General features: G+C 34.0%; 1 protein-coding gene across 1 annotated transcript in view; it reads right to left on the bottom strand.

The window, feature by feature from the left end:
• The window catches only part of LOC149236036 (two-component response regulator ORR21-like), a 41779-nt gene that overhangs the window by 13439 nt on the left and 4963 nt on the right, over positions 1 to 23377 (bottom strand). The gene's annotated exons all lie outside the window — the stretch shown is intronic.

Below are 23377 nucleotides of genomic sequence, written 5' to 3'. Positions count from 1 at the left end.
GGGAAGCTTCTTTAAAGTCTGTCCAGGTTTGTTTCAATAGGTTTCTCTTGGAATGGAGTCATTTATGGAATTACAGGAATTGAGCAGGAGTGATTTGAATTTAGGTAAAAATATTTAAAAAATTTTGTATACGCAGTGTTTGAATCATATTTTTGATGGTGGAAATAGATTCAGTGCTATCAAAAATTTCCAAAAAACCTAAAATTATGAATTTGACAATTTTTATTTAGATTTACAAAAATCTATGTCAGATTTTTCCAAAATATAACTGAAATTTCCATAAATTTTAAAGGAAAAAAATATAATTATTAAACTAAAGCTTCCAAAATTCTGGGTAGTAATTTGTGATTTCGATTTTTATAAGTGTCTGCAGCTCAAATCTTCCTCATGTCACTTCATGTCACTTTGTCAATGGTACATGTAACATTAAAACTGATTAATTCTCCCACGACAGCGAAGAAAATGCTGTATAATCTATATATCAAATGTGTTATTAAAACTGATTATTTCTCCCATCAATTCTCGAAAAACATTCGAAGAAAAACCCATGTAATTTCAATGTTCATGACTTTAATTTCCGGGGGATGATAAGCCTTCCTCTATTATCGTGGACCTTCGAAGAAAAACACATGTAATTTCAATGTTCATGACTTTAATTTCCCGGGGATGATAAGCCTTCCTCTATTATTGTGGCCCGGGCAAACTCGATTAGTATTAATTATTCGACAGCCCCTGTGTAGTTCACCGAAATGACGGCGGTGTAAGTTAATATGTCAACAAAACGTGACGTAACAGATATCTCGCCATCGATAACGGATGTGACAGATGTCGGACCTGCAATGGGAAGCACTAAGGAGTGTGGACCTTCTCTATCAGTTAGGTACGTTGTGCCTTTAATAGGGTTATACGTGCCTGCTGTCCCGTGTAACCAAATCTGTGTTCCTTTCGAGTCTTTATTACGTGGAGAGCTGTCTCGCGCAGCTGCGCAGTCATCAAATTTCAAGGTCTAATTTTAATTTCATTTGAAGGGCATATATTTATTTAATTTTTAATGATGAAAAGTTATAAGAATTTTTTTTAATTGAAAAGTATATATTAAATAAAATTTTTATAAAAAAAATTTATAATAAAATATTTTCTTTTTAAATCTTAAAAATTTAGAGTAGCTATATTAAATATTATAAAATTTTAATATTATTAGTAAATAAAGAAAAAAATCTCAAATTCTATTAAAAAAAAAGTAAATATATGTTTTTTTTATTCCTTTGGTGATCTTCAAAAGTATTTGGATTTATCCCTGATCCGGGTGGCATAACCGCTTCCAGAGTTATCCATGCAAGAAGTTAATGCCCAGTACTGCCAGTTGTAGAGTAGCGTGGCCTCCCGGGACGTTAACTCATGCGAGCAGGGGAAGTGTTTTAATGGGAGACTGAGATTTGCGTGAATTGACGCAAAATTCCCCCTGTTATAATCATGACGCTCCATTGCTTTACCATCAAGCTTGATGTTCAGTCGCGAGATTATGGAATCTAGTCTGAGGAGGCTATGGGTGTGGGTCTAAATTGCGTTCACGACCACGAGCTCCAAGCCATCTATCGCCAGGGTAATTTCTCACCTGTTCGGAGCTCCTGCTTTCTGTTGTTGTCTGTAAGTTTGGTGGATGCTTACAAGCTCTGTAATATTGTGGTTATTTACAAGCTCTGTTATTCTGTGGTGGCGGTCGCTAGCTCTATTGGGCATTCCTCTGGCCTCATTCGACCCCAGCCTGTTGGTCATCCCGTCTATAGCCCTTCTCTGTCCAATCTCCTGTCCATCACCATGGTTCGCTCGGGTAAGAGGCATTGTCCTGAGGGGCGTCGTGACACTCGCTTGCACCCTCCAGTTGGTCACGCCATGGAAACGGCGTTGGAACCTCTCAATCCCTCTCCCGTCCATGAAGCTGGGCCTTTTGCTGGTTCTGGTCGTAAACCTCTGCCGAATAGCGCTTTCCAAACAACACACTTCAAGTTCCAAAGTAATCTCCATCAACCCCTGGTCATAGCCCACATTACTCTCATTCTCTCGGAAGAGGAAAATCTTGTCACCCCCCTAGCCTGCATTGCCCCTAATCCTTCTCCAAACAGTGAGAATTCTTCGGACAAAGACAGTATGGAGATCTGGGAAAAAGAGAATGTTGAACAGGAAGTTGGTCTTAACAATCTTCCTCCCCTGGAAGATACAGGACCGAACGCTGAGGATAGGATTCATGGCGAAGCTAATCACACCATAACAATCCCTGACGATGATTTAAGCGGCAATGAAGGTTTGAAGACTGGTGATATTGGTCGGGATGAGAAGAAGGACAGTGGCCCAGTACAGGAGAAGTAGAGCCACTTGGGACTGTCTCTTTTTGTTTCGGTTTCTGGTTCAGGCACGTGGTCAAGTATCTATGTCTTTTTTTCCTACTGTTTTTGGCTCCCAGTTGGATTCCTGGTGACACTTATATGCTGGGTTGCTTTGTTTTTGTATGTCTATGCCGGCTTAGTTCTTCTCCTTGGCAACATTGGTCCTTCTCTTCTGACTTATTGCACTTTGTAATTGGTTTCCCCAGCTTATGGATGTAATGGGGCAGTTGTGTTCTGTCGAGTGCTGCCATGCCTCGACAATATGTAAAAATATTTTGCTTTTCACTTAATAGAAGTTAGTATTTGTAGAGAAAAAAAAAATATTTGGATTTACATAATTGAAAATATAAATCTATTTTTCTAATACAAATGACTTTCTAGTTTTCATTTATTTACATACATCATAAGTAGCATTCCAATCTACCTCATTTAGAACATGAAGTACACTTAGAAATGGAAACATTAAAATATCTAATATCTCCAACAAAAATATTTATCTATCATCATTTTTTATATGTTAAATTTGCAAAAACCTTTTTCACAAATTCATTAGATTGCTCTAATAACCAAAATAACTTTACCATAATTACATCAAATAAAAAAACATTCAAACCATTCAAATTCATCTCCATAATAAAATAAAAAAACATTAAACCATTCAAATTCATCTCCATAATAAAATAAATTTGTAAAATACAAATACTTTTCGAGCCATAAATAAAAACTAATCAAACCAAAATTCCAAAGATAGCATGAATTAATCCTCACCAAAGTTCGATGCATTTTAGAACGTGACGTGAAAGAGTTTTGTCCCATTTTAAAATGACAACGACATTCAAAAATTCATTAAAATTTTGGATTAGTTAAAAGCTTAAATGGTTATATTTCCATTTTTTATACTAAAGAAAACATCTTATTTGAATTAACATGATATTTAATACAAATACTAAATAACTATGATGTATGCACTCAAACAATTATGAAAATAATAAATGATGTATTATTATTTTTTAAGTGTGAAATATATTAAATAAAAAATAAAAATAAAACAATGTTTTACTTTATTAAATAAAGAGGGATACAAAATTGTTAAAATTTATTTAAAATTATATTAAACATAAATAAATTTTGTATAGCAACTAGTACTTGTTACTTAGTTTAAATATGGATAAATTAAAGTAAAAAGAAAATAAAGAACTAAAATTTTATATATTTTATCTTGTTACACAACTGCATTTATCTAAAATAATGTAATGTAGTGGTCTTTGATGTATTTATTATTTATTATCTTTGTTCTTTTATGCTTATTTGATGTTAGTAAGTGATGCTACATAGTAGCTAGTCCTTGCTACTTAGTTTAAATATAGCTCAATTAAAGTAAAAAACAATAGAGACAAAGATTTCATTAATAGTTTATATTCCATTATCTTTAAGGTTCATCAACCCACTTAAAGTGTTACCCACAGTAAAAAAAATATTCCAAACCTTAGTATTCATGGAGGTTAAAACTTCTTGCACACGCTGAAAAACAATAAAGTATTGAAAACATATTTTCTCTCCTTAATTCAATAATTTCATTGAGTAACTTTAAAATGTTTTAATAATAATAATAATAAATAAGGTTAAATATTAACTACTAATACTATAAACATGTGTTTGTTAATGTTTAATAATTTGTGTTAGAAATAGGTTTGATATACATACCTATTTTAATACATAGATAAATGTAATAGTTATAGCATATGTTTGCTACTATTTAATAGTTTTTGTTAAATATAGGCTTTGCATATATACTTCTTATTATTAAGAGTATATAGGTAAGTGTAATAATTGTAAGATAAAATTATGATGTATAAAAAAAAATATATTCTCGTTAATTTTTTTTATTTTTAAAATTAAATAGTAATTAATATTATTTATTATAAAAATATTTTTTTTTAATTAAATAATAATAATTATTATTATCAAATTTTAAGGTAATAGCCAAGCCACACAACAAATTGGTGTATGAGATCCTCTTGTTTGTGGGACAAGGGACTCGCGTGCTCTTAACCATTAAGCCCACTCAAGCTATATAATAATATTAATATATTTTGTTTTGAATATTAAATTTCATTTAAACATATAATGAATTTGACATTATGTAATATCAATAATATTATTTTTACCTTTAATTTTTCTAACTCTATATTAAGTAGTGAAAGAATTATGTATTTTCTTTTTTTTTCTAAGTAAAGTCTATCTATTATATTAAAAAAGGTAAAAAATATTTACAGAGAGGTATAGACCTCTGAGGGGGCTACAACCAGCCCTCTATCACAAAATCTGCTGCATACAGCACTGAAATATCTGATTACAATCCATAATGCAGTTTTCAAAAGACAATAACCCCAAAATAGAACATCCTGCTTTTCCCGCCATACAACAGTTCTGAGACTTTTACAAAAGATTAGAAAAAAACTCCTATAAGCTGGAAGATAGTAGTGAACCATAGTGAGAAGACTGGAGAAAACCACTGTACGCAAGTTCAAACAAAAACTTCATTCTGAGACTGCTCAAGCCTGAGGTGGCATGTCTTCATCCGCGTCCATGTCGCGGCCGGTGGAACTGACCCATTCGACCCCCATGTTCTCCTCTGGAACCTGTTCTGCGCGCTCCGGCAGAGACATCATGTGTAGCCTATTGCCTGAGGAGGAAGTTGGAGCGCAAGGAATGATATCATCATTAGCAGAGATTGAATGCAGGGGCGAATCCTCGCGCTGCTCTTCAGTCCGAAGCGGGTCTGGGGCATTGAGAATGTCACCAGCTTCATTTTCATGAGAATTACTGGGGCTGTGGGAGAGAGGACTGTCCCTGATGTATTCCTCTGAGCTTGAGGAGTCCTCTTCTTCCTCGGAAAAAATAACAGTGAGCAGGGCAGAAATGGTGGGTTTGTGCAATTTGCTTTTGAATTTGAACTGACAGGAGTGAAGGGAACTATGCAGAGAAGGACCAGAATGTTCAGAGGACGAGGATGACGGAGATTTGGAGGCGAGCGGGACTATACAGGGAGGAACGGGCTCTCCTCTGCCCCTGTTACCCCCACGACCACCATAATTGCTACCTCTGCGGGGAATTCCGCGCTGTCGGGGAGCCATTGCAGGGTGGCGAACCAGATTATGGGCGCGAAAGCACAGCAAACACCAAATATACCAGTATCCGGAGGATTGGACACAATTAAGACTCTGAACTTCTAACTCTCCCCTTAAACCTTCAAATCTTGGTCCAAATTGGAAATAATCGACCGACCCACAAGCAGAGACGTGAGCTATGCCAGAATGAAGCCAAGAAACCAGATAGTAAACATACCAAATGCAAAGCGTGTTCGTCGTTAACCAGGTGATGAAATTGGCCAAGCGTCTGCGCCTATGCAACCAGGGAGGTTTCCAAACGCGCCCCTCTGCCTCAGGAGCACGCGTACCAAATCTCGCAGGAGCGTAATTGCCGGAGGAACAACAAATTCCTGAACACTGCCAAAGGAATGTCGAATGCCTGGGAGCTGCCTTGCTGAACCTATTGCCCATCTTGATAAACAAACCTCGCCTGCCGTGAGCCAAGTGAGGAGTTAAGTCACTTAAATGCTCTGCCATTACAATTAATCGCCGCAGACTCCAGGCCGCCAGCTGCCCTCCTCGCGCGCTTGGGCATTTACATTAACCATGCCACCCGCATCCGGAGGAAAGAATTCTGTATTTTCATCATACTAAAAAGAATCAATTTTTTTTAACTTTCAATTACCTTATTATTATAAAAACTAATGTAAACTATAAAAATTGAAATATAACTACATTGATTTCTTTGTAATTTTTATTTTTATTTTGTTAATATAAATATAACATCATACAACAACAGTACTTTAATGCATAAAATAATTTATATGAAGATGTTTAATGTAATCCACTAGGATATGAATTTATATGGTATCTTATTTGTATGGTACCTTTTTAATGATTTATTTTAAATAGTTGATTTTTAATTTGATTTTTTTAAATATTTTATTTATAATATTAAGATATTTATAATTTTGTTATATTCAACCTTTTTAAAAATATAAATAATCCATTATTTTCCTATTTACCATTAATAAAATAGACAGGAAAATTCATCAAAAAGTGCGCTGATAACGAAGATGATATTATTGGGCTTATTAAAATTAGCATAAGAAGTTAATTGCGAACGGTTAGGATTTAAAATTATAAATTTGGATGGCCAAGATGTGAAGCTTGACAACCGGTGTTACAACTTGCGTTGTAGGTACTTATTACATGGTGGATAATTAGAAGAAGAAAAAAATGGTGCAAATTTCACTCTGTTATTTTAACATTAATTATCTTGGATTTGCAAAGGTCATCAATTGGCCTGAAATAGTACCAATAGCGTAGATTATTATCATTGAGAAATAAAATATAAACTATGTCCACTAATAAGATGGGAATATAGTAATAAAGAAGATTAAAATTAAACTATTGCTGAAGTATGTAAAAATCTATCAAAATTAAAATAATATAAAGTCAATGAAAAAACTAATAAGCTGCGACGGGTATAATAAGATCAGAATAAAAATGAAACAATTCAGATTAAAAAATAAATTAGAAATTTGTCCAAACTTCTATTATTATCTCTTAAATATTAAAATTACTTTAAGCTATTGAAAGAAATATAATATAGGAAATACATGCCTTTACAAAGAAGCACGAAACTTTCAATTTCTCGAAAAAAAAAAAAAAAGGAAAAAACGAAAGAGAACTTATAACTTATAACATATGGGATGTTAACGGTATTTTTACATATATCACTGAAGTAGAGATAAATTATAAGAAAATTAGAGAGAAAATTATTATTATTATTATTTATCTATATTATTGAAGTCGAGATAAATTATAAGAAAATTAGAAAAATATATATATATATATATATATATATATATATATATATTTTTGATGTATTTTGAGTATGGGTGATTATTTTTAGTTTATTCAAGGGGATTATTTTTTTAGGTTTATTATGGAACTTGATGAAAAAGTGGCAAAGGAATTTAATCTATAAATTTTTAATAAAAAAAATAGTGTTTTATGTGGAATGTGTCAAGGGAATTGAACTTAGTAAAATTGAACCTATTATTTTTTAATAGCTAAATTAATCTCTCAATAGCAATAATACTTTAACGATGAAAACTAGACCAATACAAATTATGCAGATTTAACTATAAAACCTGATAAAAAATATCAAAAAAAAAACTTGATATTTATTTGATATTTATTATTACATTGAAATAAAAATAATTAAAACAAAAAATACATGTAATTATTAATTTTTTTTTTTAAATAAATACTTTACTATTTAAAATCATGAAATGAAAATTGTGTACATTTGAGGTTAACGGTATCTTTACATGGACTTATCACTTAACCAACTTAAACCAAGAGATTAATTAAATGAACTTTAATACACATACACAGTGTGAAAAAACAAATGTATTTAAATTAATTTTTATTCGTTATTTATTATTATATTTAAATATTTGAAAAAAATATATATTTTTTTTTATATCGTAAATTTTTAATAAAAAAAAATTATTAAATATAAATATTACAATTTTAAAATCTAAAAAATTGACAAATACAATATTAAGATAATAGAGATAAACTAATACGATAGAAATAAACTAAAAAATGTAATAAAAATCTGCAAACTCCTATTCATAGAAATGAATTCTTATGTGATAAAAATCTCAAAAGTCTTAACCATAGAAATGAATTCATAAACAAAATAGAGATATTTCCAAAATAAAGAATAAGTATAATTTATTTTGAACTAGAGTAATAAATGGATTCTCAAAATTGAAACTAATTATAATTTATTAATGGTAATAGAAATTACCTTTTAAATGCAATGAAAGGTTTAAAAAAATTAAAATATTTACCATTTATGTTTAAGAGTAAAAAATAGAATTGGTAAATTACTTATATTATCTTATTGTGTTGAGTTATAGTTATATTTTATTTTATATATGTTTTTAGAAGTTTTTTATTGAGATATTTTTTTGATTATCGAGAATCAAATAGGAATTTGTTGGAATCACAAGTTTGAGTTGTAAAATATCCACAATCTAAGTGCTTTGGGGATTTTTAGGGTGTTATATCTATAGATGCAGTGAAAAACTAATTTTAAACAATAAAGATCAAGATTTAGCCCAAAATAAAATCACAAATTTCCCACTAAAAGCTCCAAAATGTATAGAGTTTAGACAACACTCATTCTATACCCTACTACTAGGGAGATATGTCAAAAAAAACATTATATATATATATATATATATATATATATATATATATATATATATATATATATATATTCATCGATTGCTTATATTACAACCCACTATGAATAAGATGTACTTTACTTTCTTTTCTTTATCATGTCTAATATATCAAGCGGGGAATTGAACTAGTGACTTCACATAAATGAGTGCCTTAACATAGCACTGATCACTTACCGTTACCTCTATAACCACTGGGAGTTGGGCGCGCCCCTCTATACAGCTCCAGGGTAAGTCTGGGGGATTTTAACTCGTGACCTTCACTACTGAGCCTGCCTTTCTAAGGAACTTCACCGCATTGTGATTACCAACTTCACCGCATTGTGATTACCAACTCGTGACCTTCACTACTGAGCCTGCCTTTCTAAGGAACTTCACCGCATTGTGATTACCAACTTCACCGCACTGTGATTACCAACTCGCCTACGCCTGTGGGGCTTAAGAATATTTTACTTTCACTCTAGAATACATAAATTATATAATTTTAATCAACCTTAGAAAATTAAAGTAATTGGAAAACACAAAACAAAAAACAATCAAAATTTATATTATATCTTATAAATATTTCAACATAAGACTATGTAAATAAACTATTTGAATATCCATATTAAATAATTTATTTCAATATGAACTTCACATATATGAAGGGAGACATGTTGACCATAGTGAAGTAGTTCAATGTCTCAGAATAAGATGCAATTAGAAGTAAACAATTCAATTAATTCTTAATAAGACAGAAACGTGTAATTCATTCAATTCTTAATTTAAAATTGATATACAACATTTAAAAACCAATAATAATATTTGTTTTTGGGTGTGTTTTATAAATAAAATAATTATATATCTATATATTATATAAATCAATTGAAAAAATAAATATTATCCTAAAAATTTTAAAACTTTTAAGTAGTCATATTACAATTTGACCCATTTTCCGGTATATTTTTGAATCTTTTTTATTTGAAATTTAATAAATATTTGTGGAAGCTACAACTACACAATCCATGTAATTAAGGGGATTTTCAAAATATTGTATTCATTTATACATTCAAAAATACAATTCTAACAATGAAAAATTATCAAGGGTGGATCTGGATCTACACTGGTGTAAATACATTGTTATTTACATTGTTATAATGTTTAAAATATTTACATGTACAATAAAACATGAGAAAGTGACACGATGGGGGGAGGGGGTATGGGGGTGTTTCTCTTTAATGCCGATGGAATAATAGTCGATAAGTATGCATGGGGACTTGGCATCAAGACCAAAAATCAAGCAGAAGTTTACAGCTTGTATATGGGACTCCTAGCCAAGAAGAGGGAAGTTATAAACATCACTATCCTTGGTGTCTCCTATCTGATTATTATATATCTAAGAAACTCTTCCCTTTCCTAACACAATCACATAAACTATACTCTATTTTGTATATGGGACTCCTAGCCAAAAAGAGGGAAGTTATAAACATCACTATCCTTAGTGTCTCCTATCTGATTATTATATATCTAAGAAACTCTTCCCTTTCCTAACACAATCACATAAACTATACTCTATTTCATGTTCAAAGCATTCTTCCTTCCTTTAAAAGCTCACAAGCCTAGCACATCCTCTGAAACCTCAAATTTTTAGAAGCAACTATGATGAAAAAAAAACAATGTCAATTATCTGAAGGAAATCTGAAAATAAATGGTGTCTCTAGCCTTTTCCCTATACCCTAAACCTTCCCCATAATTAGCCCCCCATTTTCCCCAACAGTCACTCCCTTATCCTTGGTGCATATGGAATATTTTAGTCACCCTGTCATTCCTCGTCACTCCCCAAATGTTTGTAGGATGATTTCTTACTGGCCTTCTCCACTCATTGATGTGATGACACACCTCCACATTCCCCTGTCGTGTGGCCTCCATTATCCCCTCCACCTGATTCCATTTGATTTGAGACTCCAATTAAGCATGAGAATCTTCACTTCGGTTTCAAGGTTCAAGGTTCATTGCAGGTATGCAAAGTTGGTTTGCATGCGAGCCCTCTCTCTCCATGCTACATGTACTCCTCATGGCCTAGACTAGACAAACCCAACTGCTCGAGCTCCGGTCTGTAAATAATGGTTGCCCTCGGTACACCCATGGAAATGATGATGTCATATTGGGAACCTGATCGCTCAGGCTTGCATCTGCGGCGCCACTATTATAAATAGCATATGAGTTATCCGTCCCCTCTCATTCTATTTGTGAATTTCGTTCTGGGTTGGATTGGGGTTTATTTGCGTAATGAGAGGAACTTGGGAGCCTCTCTAGGGTGTGTGACTGTGATCTTTCTCTGGGGCAGGGTTTACGTCCTCCCTTTTCATTAGTGATCCACCTTTCCCTGGTAAGCTCAATGGAAGTTAACTCATGAAGATCCATATCGGTGTACCACCTCTCGGTCTTGTCCCGTAATTCAGCGAAATTTTGATAAGATGACTTCGTTCATGGGGAAGAAGACACCCTTGCACTGGATGGGTGATAGAGAAGGAGGCATCATGCCAAGAAATGGGTCGCCAGCAGAGTTTTCTATCATACCCGACTCCGACTTTGTGCATGCAGTGTGCACATGAGCTCGCATAAATCAAAGCAGAGATCTCATACATAAAGGACTTGTTGTATATTCAGAGGGCTGTGACCTATGAAAATTCAGTGACTATTGATGACAAAGTTAAGCAGTTTGCTAAGATTGAGCATGAGGTTGAATCATTGTGCCCCATGATCGATGACTTTCAACTCTAGATGTCAAAGTCGGGATCTCCTGCGGAAGAAGAAAGAAACCCTTCTGAAGTTTAGAATTCGGGCATTGATTTAAATAGCCCTACCAATCCTAATTCTTAGCTCCAACTTGCAATGTTTGGTTTTTTTATGTGTCAAATATATACTAATAAGACAAATAAGTATTGCACTAGTTTTATCTTTTGGTAGTGATCATGAACATTTGGGCTCCGCTAATCACCCTGGAAATGGCCAAATTGAAACCCATGGGCAAATTCAAATGTAACTCACCGTCTATTTTGTTAAGACCCCACACAAAATTAATATAACGAGTACTCATTGTTGTTAAAAGAAAAATTAAGGAAGTGATAAAATATCATAGAAAAATATAGAATTAGTAGATTATTTAATTTATTTATGTTAATTATATGTGGAATATAAAATGATAAATGATAATTTTTTTAAAATTATTTACTTCTTACAGAAATATAATTTTAATGTAAATTATATAATTATATTATTATAGACTTTTAAGTTTAAATTAAGTATATGTGGAATATAAATTGTGATAGTAATAAAATTATAAAATTTTAAGATACTAGGATTTTGTAAATTATTTAAATTAGTAAAATTGTATAAATTAAATATATGGTAAATACTTATAGATATCAAATTATAGTGGACATCAAAATTAAAATTGAATTTATAATAAAAATTACATAAATTTATAACAAATTTTAAAACCGTTGGATCAAGCGAGGGCATTCAACGACCAAGATTGAATGTGCATGTTGGTGAGACTGATACAACCGTTATGTTTGGAGATGTTTGCATGACCTCATGGGAATCGCCCGTAAATGGTGGATTTCTAGCAGTAAAAATGATCGCTGGTTATGCCAAAAATGGACTTGTTAAGATTATAAATTATGGTTACAGGGTGTATCAGGTCCAATGTGCTGGTTAAAAGGTGAGCTTGTTGGCCACCCCATATGTTTTTCATCCGCTAGATCTTTAGCTTAGGATCCAACAGTCAGTTTTGGACGGTTGGTTTGTTTTGGTGCGTTGCCTCTTTGGGTTCTCATTTGGTCGTCTCTATGGATTGGAGTGGTCTTGTCCTTTTGGTGAGCCCCACAGTGGAGGTTGCTGATTGCACACGATTTCTCTTTTCAATGGAATAAGAAATCAACACAAAAAAAACAAAACACTTATTTAATAATACATTTTAAATTGTCAAAATTTAAAAAGAATATTATAAAAGTAACTAGATTATAATTTTATTAATAATAATAATAATAATAATTATTATTATATATATATATAACAATGAAAAGATATAACAAATGAATAGTAATCAACCAAGTCATGTAATAAGAAAATGTTCAATATCATAAATAAAATTTGAATGAAAATTAGATCTTATGTCTCTCAATAATTTTTAATTTTTTTAAGATAAAGCATTAAATCACTACTATTCACCTAGTAAATATTAATAATTAAATTGAAATTCTAGTAAAATTTTAAAAGCGCTACTCCAAAATAAGCATGCATATCTACATAATTAAGTTGATATACATGTATATTTTGAAATAGGGTTTGCAAAATTGTGATTTAATTATCAATAATTATTAGGGGAATGGTAGGAATTAAATATCTATGGAATATTCTAGAATATTTATAGATCAAAGACACATTTATCTCAAAAATTAGTTATGTGATTTCTCTTCGTTTAATTAAATTAATAAAAAAAATATTAACTTAACAACTTTCATATAAAATGAGTAATGATTTTTAGACATGTGGTATTCCTAAACTATAATATTGACCCAAGGCATTATAACAAATCTTATTTACAAATTTTAAAAAAAATTATATGTTTTTATTTCTTTAATGTATATATATTTAACTCATATATCATTTATTTTTATAATTAATAATAATAATAAAATAGTTAAGAAAACCCTGTTATTTATTTTTATAATTAATAATAATAATAATAAATTAGTTAATAAAACAATCTTATTTTTATAATTAATAATAATAATAATAAATTAGTTAATAAAACAATCTAATTTATATTGGGAGGCAACCATGGTTTTAGGTTTTTCTAATTGCATCCGCATATTGTGTATAAAATTAGAACATCAGTTGCTTCATATTACTTCATCAATAAGAGAACTATTCAAAACCCTATGGAGGAATGACTCATTCCAGCATCCATAGTTCATCCGAGAAAAAACGGGTTTTATTGGCGTCAATTTTTTCCCAGAACTTCGTCTTGATTCGCCTTTCCACCAGATGTCGTGGTCACTGCATCATGACACTGACGACTCCCATGTTATGGCATTCGCGTCGGGAGGACCATGGATTTTGTGCATGCCAACAGGTATGCCCTGAGAGAAAGATGGATGTTTGCAATGTGTTTGATGAATTTCCTGAATCATCATGTGATGATGTGTTTGACAAAATGCAGAAGTAAGACATGGTTTGTTGGACTGTAATGACTGCTATTTATGCTGAGAATGCGAAGGAAGATCAAGCCCCATCGGGCAAGTCATCTTCCAAAACTTTGGATAAGCTGGCAATTGTGGATATTTATTTACTAAAATTCCCAATATTTGTGAAGCCTCTTTCTCAAAGGTCTCTCTACATCATGGAAAATACAGTTGATTCAGTTTTCGTGCTTGCGGCCAGACTTCAAAAGATGATAGGAATCCTTGTGGGTTCTATGAGGCTCATTCACGAGGGAAGGCCACTTATAATGGAACATGTACTCAGATATTATGCCATTGAGAAGAATGACTATCTCTCTCGTTGCATGACTAAAAGGAAGTGCGAAGGGCAGTGAGGCACCTTCGGCTTCCAAGCCCATGTCTTTCAAGGACCCCTCAAGCGAGGACCTAGCTCTTCGACACATAAAGATCTTTCGGGAAATGCATTGTGGTGAGCTAGTGTATGGACATCCCAACACTTAAGTGGAAAAATGCTGTTACCAACTTAAGGGTAACAAAATATGAATAACGGTTGATCATTTTTCATTTTAAAGGATTTTGGCTTTACATATTAACTCTCCAAGATTGGGTTCACCAAAAATGGTTCCAAAATATAGATTTAGATTTTTTTGGTGATCCTTAAATATCTAGAAGATCGGTAAAGGGTTTGTGATAAGGGACTCTGATTTTGGGGCCGACATGGTCTTTTGATGTAGCCATAATTCCCATATTTCAACCCTGTTACCATGAAGTCTTTGACTACCCCAGTTTGGGTAAACTCGCTAACTTATCTTTCTAGTTGATCCAACCAGATATTGGAGATTTAATAGACAGTTTCGTTAAAACAAACAAGAAAGACTTTCAAAAGGTATTATCTCGTTCGTCAGCAGTGGACCTCAGTAAATGGGTATTAGGGAGTATTCACAACTATTCGATTACTAAAATACTGCTTTAAGGTATAGAACTCGTCAGCAACTTAAAAAAACATGTATTTCTTTAAAGGGGGCTTTTTTCCCAAGGAGTCAAAGAGAATTAAGCAAAATGATCTAAAAACTCTAACGGTCAAAAGAGGGACAACTTTGAGCAATAGAAGATATATACATATAAGTATGCTTCTCAAATTCATATCCGCCTCCAGTGGCACCACCTCATCCATCAACGAAGGAGACCCTTCCGGTAAATAATAATGAAAGAGCTTCAACGATAATGATGTTTGCACTAAGTGAGAAAAAGGAACCCACAAGTCTAATCACTCATAGTGAAAAAGAAATGACAAATATAACGGAAACCTCCAATAAAAATGATGATATTGCTCCACCTTCAACAGATCCTGAAAAATTTGTAAGTTAGATTGATGTATGCAAGAGGGAAAAAAAAAAACAGATAAACTAGCATTTGATACCAAGAACATAGTGAATGTACAATAATGTACTGCGAATATTGATGATGGGTAATGTTATAATATCTTATTTAAAGTAATGAAATTTAATTTTTGAAAATAAAATAAAATTATAACCTAATTAATATGATGAAGTGTTTTAATGTTTATAGTAAATTAATATCTATTAAAATTTTTCTATTATTTAATTTATAGGTTTATATAAATAGATTCATTATTTTAATTATCTAATAATAATTATGAACCATAGAAATAATAACAATAATAAAATAGGTTGTTAATTATAGCTTTTTAAGACAGGAGTAACTTATATAAATACAATGTTACATAATTCTCAATTTTAAATTTGCGTTGAGTTTTATAAATACATTGTTACATAATTTTCAGTTTTAAATTAACTATATGTGAAATGGAGCATCACCATATAGGATGAGCATTTTCTGAAATTCAAAAATGTTCGAAAAGAAAAACTGGAAAACTGTGGCATCTTACTCTGGTCAGGCCAAGGCTACAGAAATTCAGAATAGAGCTCGGGAAAATTTAGTGGGCACAATTAATCCACTCTGGGCCATAGATAATTTTCAATTATATATTCAACCTGTTTTTCCCGAATAAAATATAAAATTGAAATTGAAGTCGCAGTAAGAGGCAGAACACGTTGGTTGACAGGGTTACTCATGAACCTCCATGTTTGCCATGACCTCTTTAACTCTGTTGAAATCTAATTTCAACTGTGCATACGTACAACGCCCAAACCGCCGCAGCGAAACCAGAAACTACCCCTGTCAGATTTCGGACCACCTTTTGGTGTGGAGTGGTTTCCGTATAATCGACTCCGATACAATGTAATGCAACCACGTGGTCCTCTACATACGTCAGCAGAACAGACTTTTCGGAGGCAGCATGAAGTGGGCTCCCGAAATCGACGTCAACCGTCTGATTTGCTTGATAGTTCTCCGCCATCCATCAACCAAAGTAGCATACGAGCCTGCAACGAATAAATATTGCGTGGAGTAAAATTCAAGTTTTGTTGACCGCAGTTTTGATATTAAGTCATTTAATAAAACCGTCATAATAGTAGGTAAAATACTTTATTGCTTGCACGGAAGAATGGGTAAGTCAACGAATCATATATATGTTTTGTTTCGGGGTTATATGATATAACAAGTGAAACGAAAAGTGCTTGCCGCTATAATTTTTTTTGGCATATGTTTTCTTTGTAATATGTCTTTTAATGTGTGTTGACCATTGTGTGAGCATGACACAAAACGCACAGCAGTGCATGGTGTTAAAAAAAAAAAAAAAAAAACCACCGTTTGAAGCAAGGAGTAAATACCGCACAACATTTTTTGGCATATGTTTTCTTTGTAATATGTCTTTTAATGTGTGTTGACCATTGTGTGAGCATGACACAAAACGCACAGCAGTGCATGGTGTTAAAAAAAAAAAAAAAAAAAAACCACCGTTTGAAGCAAGGAGTAAATACCGCACAGCAGTGCGAAACAATGAAATGTAAGTTTTTGGATGTTGTCCAAACGAAGGGGAAGCAAGAGCGTATGGTGTGAGTAAAGGATTTTTTTTAGTGAATGTAATGTAAAATTTTATTGCATATGTAAAAATTGTTTTACAGCAGTATATGTAAAATGTTTTTACATCAGTAAATGTAAATGCGTTTTTACACAGGTGGAGACAGAGTTTTGTTGAATGTATTTTTGGTAAATCTCTCTCAGTAAAAGAGGATGAATATGTATCAGGCATTTTGTTTTAATGAATAGAAATCTTTTTATGGTGGTGTAATACTCTGTTCTCAGACATTTTATTTTGAAGCTTCCCTGTGCACAAAAAGATCCTGTGGAGAGAAAGAAATAGAGCATTGCCTCTGTGTGTTTAATTTTATTTGTTTTTGGGATTTTACCCGAAAAATCCCCAACAGTGGTATCAGAGAAGGCTTAGGCTCTTTGAAGGTGTTCAAGAAGCTGAAGGGAGGAGTCTTTTGTTGTAGCAATAAATCTTCTCCAGCAAAGTGAAGTCTCAAGCAAAAGATTCAAGTATTCCTCAAAGTTTTCCTTTTGTTATTGCTGAAACAGTCAATGTTTTAAAACACACAGTTAAGAACTTAAAGCATAGTTGAGGATGCAAGGAATGGCTAGCACCAACACTAGCATGGGTATGTTTAATACCCAGCTTCCACAGTTTAATGGGAAGAACTATGACTACTGGTCAATAACCATGAGAGCTTTATTTATCTCTCAAGATTTACGGGAATTAGTTGAATCTGGGTTTGAAGAACCAGCAGATGAAAATCAATTTAACAACTTAACTCAGGGAGAGAGATATCTGCTGAAGAGCAATAGGAAGAAGGATGCACAAGCCATTGTATTGTTGTATCAAGCAGTGGACCAGAGTGTGTTTCCAAGGATAGCAGCAGTTAAGACATCCAATGAAGCATGGCAAACCCTCAAAACAGCCTATCAAGGCATGGAGAAAGTGAAGACAGCAAAACTACAGTTGCTGAGGAGAGATTTTGAAAATCTGAGCATGAAGGAGTCAGACACCATTGACTCATTTTTCACACATGTGATTGTTCTGGTCACACAGATAAGGACTCATGGAGAAACCCTTGAAGAAAGGAGGATTGTGGAGAAACTGTTGAGGGTCCTACCCTCAAAGTTTGATGTGATTGTCACCACCATAGAAGAGACAAAGGATCTCTCAAACTTTTCAGTTGATGAGCTTCATGCATCACTGATAACACATGAGCAGAGGTTGAGTAGAAATGAAAACTCATCTCTAGAGCAAGCCTTCAAGACCGAGATGTCTTTTGGAAGAGGAAGAGGTCAAGGCAGAGGAAACAAGAGAAGAAGAGGCAGAAGCCAGAACAGAGGTGGAAGGAACAGTCCAGCAAATGCTCAAGGAAGAGGCAGCAATCCAAATCAGAACCAAGGCCAAGGCAGCAGCCAACAAAGAGGACAACATCATGCTCAAGGACAAAGGTATGAAAAATCCAATTTCCAATGTTATTATTGTAAAAAATATGGGCATTATGCCAGTGAATGTAGGAAGAAGCAACATGATATGAGTAATAGACAAAATGCAAATGTCACTAGAGAAAACATCAGCCAAGATAATGTGTTGTTATCTTGTAACATGGCTGAACGAAACAGTGAAGACATATGGTTTTTAGATTCAGGTTGCAGCAACCATATGACAGGAAACATAGCCTTCTTTTCTGCCCTAGATAAAAATTTGAAATCAGAAGTCACACTAGGAACTGATAGCAAAATTTCTGTTATGGGAAAAGGAGAGGTAAAAATATTTACAAAGCAAGGAGAAAAGAAAACCATAGCAGATGTCTACTATGTCCCTGGAATGAGATATAACCTTTTGAGTATTGGACAACTTGTTCAAAAGGGTTACAATGTTTTCTTTGAAAATGATGTATGCACCATCATGGATATAGCACCCAGCAAACGATGCATTGCTGAAGTGAAGATGACAAGGAACAGGATGTTCCCTCTTAGAATAAGGGCAAATTTGAAAAACAAAGGAGAAATTGCAGCAGTCACGCAAGAGGCTTTCCAAAGCGTGCCAAAGGATGAAAATTGGTTGTGGCACTTGAGATTTGGACATCTCAATTTTGGAGGTCTAAACTTGTTGAGCAAAAAAGGAATGGTAAGAGGATTACCATTGATAGAGAAATCGGACAACCTATGTGAAGGTTGCATATTGGGGAAACAACATAGAGAAAGTTTTCCATCAGGTAAAAGCATAAGGGCAAAGGCACCCTTAGAGATCATCCACTCAGACTTATGTGGACCAATGCAAAATCTATCATTAGCAGGCAGCCAATATTTCCTAACATTTATTGATGACTTTACAAGAAAAACTTGGGTATATTTTCTTAAAAACAAAAGTGAAGTGTTTGAAAAATTCTGAAATTTCAAAGCACTTGTGGAGAACCAAAGCGGGCTGCATATAAAAGTTTTGAGAACTGACAGAGGAGGTGAGTATATCTCCAAGGAATTCCTACGATTTTGTAGAGAAAATGGAATTCACAAACAGTTTACAACTAGGTACACCCCACAGCAAAATGGAGTTGTTGAAAGGAAGAATAGGACCATCATGGATATGGCGAGGAGCATGCTGAAGGCAAAGCATTTGCCAAATGATTATTGGGCTGAAGCTGTAAATTGTGCAGTGTATATTTTGAACAGGTGTCCTACAAAAGAAGTGTTGAACAAAGTGCCGGAAGAAGCATGGAGTGGGAGAAAGCAAGGTGTCACCCACTTGAAATTTTTTGGATGTGTGGCCTATGCACACATACCAGATCAGCTAAGGAGGAAGTTGGACAGCAAAGGGGAGAAATGTATCTTCATTGGATACAGTGAGGAATCCAAAGCTTACAGGTTGTATATCCCATCTACAAAGAAGTTTTTTGTCAGCAGAGATGTTCAATTCATTGAGGAGGAAGCTTGGGATGGAAGCATAGAGAAAACTGTGAATGTTAAAAACTGTTTGTCTCATGATGAAGATGATGAGGAGGTGGCTGAAATGCATCCCCAAACAGCAGCGCCAGCACAAGGAGAGCAAGGGACACCATTGAGGATAAATGAAAGTGTTTCTCCAAGCACATCACAAGGAGGAAATTCAATTGCATCTTCAAGCACTTGCACACCAAATGAACGAGGTAAGAAATTTAGAAATCTAAGTGACATTTATGATGAAGGAATGAATTCCTTATTTGCCTTGTATTGTCATGTTGATGATCTTATTCATTTCGAAGATGCAATTAAAGATAGGAAATGGATAGAAGCTATGGATGAGGAGATGAATGCCATAGAGAGAAACAAAACATGGGATTTGGTTGAGCTACCAAAAGGCAAAGAAGTCATTGGAGTGAAATGGGTTTACAAGACCAAGAGCAATGCTGAAGGTAAAATAGAAAGACACAAGGCAAGGCTGGTTGTCAAAGGGTACAAGCAGCAATATGGGAAAGATTATGAGGAGACTTTCGCACCGGTTGCAAGAATGGAAACCGTGAGAGCAGTGCTGTCCATAGCAGCTCAAAACAAATGGAAAGTTTACCAAATGGACGTGAAGCAGCATTCCTAAATGGAGTGTTAATGGAAAAGGTGTACATTGAACAACCTCTAGGCTATGAGAAGAAAGGTGAAGAGCACAAAGTGTGCAAATTAAAGAAAGCTCTTTATGGGCTGAAGCAAGCGCCAAGAGCATGGTACAGCAGGATAGATTCTATTGGATAATGAATTCGAGAAGTGTGAAGGAGAACCCACCGTCTACATCAAAGAAAAAGATGGTAAAATTTTAATTGTTGTCTTATATGTTGATGATGTTATTTTCACAGGTAATGATGATCAGCTCATTGAGAATTTTAAATCAGTCATGAAAGAGAAATTTGAAATGACTGACATGGGTTTCTTGAGATACTTCTTAGGCATAGAAGTAGATCAAAATGAAAAAAGAATTTTTATCTCACAAGCTAGATATGTAAATCAAGTGTTGGGCAGATTTAACATGCAAGAATGCAAAGCAGCGATCACTCCCACAGTAATGGGATTAAAACTCAGCAAAGAGGACAGCAGCAAGGATTTTGATCCTAGTTTGTACAAGAGTATTGTTGGTAGCCTTATGTATTTAACAACAACTAGGCCTGACATTATGTTTGCTGTTAGTTTAATTTCCAGATTCATGGAGAGGCCAAAGGAAGCACGTTGACAGGCAACAAAAAGAATTTTAAGGTATGTCAAAGGTACCAAAATGTTTGGAATTTTATATACGGTCTCAGAATGTTCAGATCTAATTGGATACACTGATAGTGATTGGGCTGGAAGTGTAGATGATCGGAAAAGCACTTCCGGTTATGTTTTTCATATGGGTTCAGGAGCCATTTCATGGGCTTCTAAGAAGTAGTCCATTGTAGCATTGTCTACAGCAGAGGCTGAATATGTGGCAGCTACAGCAGCAGCATGTCAAGCAGTTTGGATGAGAAGAATGTTGAGGAGCTTAGGCCAAGCGCAGGCAAAAGCAACAATGATTTTTTGTGACAATAGCTCAGCTATTGCGTTGTAAAAGAATTCAGTGTTTCATAAGAGAACGAAACACATTGATACAAGGTTTCACTACATCAGAGAATTGGTGAACAATGGAGAAATTGTCTTAGAACATTGCAGGACTCAAGAACAGGTAGCAGACATCTTGACAAAGCCATTGGATCAGAAAAGCTTTGAATTTTTGAGGAAGTGTCTGGGTATGACTGAATGCCCAGCAGTTGAAATTAAAGGGGAGTGTTGAAATCTAATTTCAACTGCGCATACGTACAATGCCCAAACTGCTGCAGCGAAACCAGAAACTACCCCTGTCAGATTTTGGACCGACTTTTGGTGTGGAGTGGTTTCCGTATAATCGACTCTGATACAATGTAATGCAGCCACGTGGTCCTCTACATACGTCAGCAGAACTGACTTTTCGGACGCTAATGTTCAGCATGAAGTGGGCTCCCGAAATCAACATCAACCGTCCGATTTGCTTGATAGTTCTCCGCCGTCCATCAACCAAAGTAGCATACGAGCCTGCAACGAATAAATATTGCGTGGAGTAAAATTCAAGTTTTGTTGACCGCAGTTTTGATATTAAGGCATTTAATAAAACCGTCATAATAGTAGGTAAAATAGTTTATTGCTTGCACGGAATAATGGGTAAGTCAACGAATCATATATATTTTTTGTTTTGGGGTTATATGATATAACAAGTGAAACGAAAAGTGCTTGCCGTTGTAATTTTTTTTGGCATATGTTTTCTTTGTAATATGTCTTTTAATGTGTGTTGACCATTGTGTGAGCATGACACAAAACGCATGGTGTTAAAAAAAAAGATGAAGACCAGCGTTTGAAGCAAGGAGTAAATACCGCACAGCAGTGCGAAACAATGAAATGTAAGCTTTTGGATGTTGTCCAAACGAAGGGGAAGCAAGAGCGTATGGTGTGAGTAAAGGATTTTTTTTTTCAGTGAATGTAATGTAAAATTTTACTGCACATGTAAAAATTGTTTTACAGGAGTATATGTAAAATGTTTTTACATCAGTAAATGTAAATGGATTTTTACACACCAGTAGTGTAAAATCTCAGGTGGAGACAGAGTTTTGTTGAATGTATTTTTGGTAAATCCCTCTCAGTAAAAGAGGATGAATATATATCAGGCATTTTGTTTTAATGAATAGAAATCTTTTTATGGTGGTGTAATACTCTGTTCTAAGACATTTTATTTTGAAGCTTCCCTGTGCACAAAAAGATCCTGTGGAGAGAAAGAAAAGAGCATTGTCTCTCTGTGTTTAATTTTATTTGTTTTTGAGATTTTACCAGAAAAATCCCCAACAAACTTTAACAAAACTAAATAGAAAATTGTTTGAGGCTGAGCAAGTCTCTCGTCTGTTCTGTAAGTTCCCCACAAGCACCATCATCCACTGGTTTTATTACAATCCTTATTTTGGCATATTTTTGTTTTGTACATGCGGTAGCTATGGATACAGAAGCGTTTATAACACTGAGATTAGGTTGTAGTTGTATGAGAGCCATGACAGGTCGCGGTATGTGGAATTGTCCAGTTATTTCTTCTTTTTACCCAACCTGCTAGAGAAAATTATAAGTCGCATGGTCGAGGTCTCTTACTCATCGAAGGAAATGTTTTGAGAGCAGAGGATGAGATTGATAAAGGTGAGGATGAAGGACTAGTTTTACTGCTCTTTAGGATTTGCATGGTGCCGCCAGATTTGCCATCTGTAGCAGCCTGGAACGAAGCGACTGGGCGTGGTTCCGGGATACTCCCACGCAAATTCTTCAAGTACAGTCGGTATTTCTGTGAACATCAAGTTCTTTAATGAGTTGACAAACTACAAGATGCTTTCTGTAAATGTTAGATTTTATGAAGTTGAGTGTTTTGAAATTGTGAAGCTGAGTATTATGAAGTAGAAATTAGAAACTTAGGAGGCATA

This window comes from Pinus tabuliformis, chromosome 8 (assembly GCF_031772625.1).
Source record: "Pinus tabuliformis cultivar Carrire ecotype Pingquan chromosome 8, CPIR1, whole genome shotgun sequence".
Taxonomy (NCBI): domain Eukaryota; kingdom Viridiplantae; phylum Streptophyta; class Pinopsida; order Pinales; family Pinaceae; genus Pinus; species Pinus tabuliformis.
This window is presented reverse-complemented; position numbering and strand designations above follow the sequence as displayed.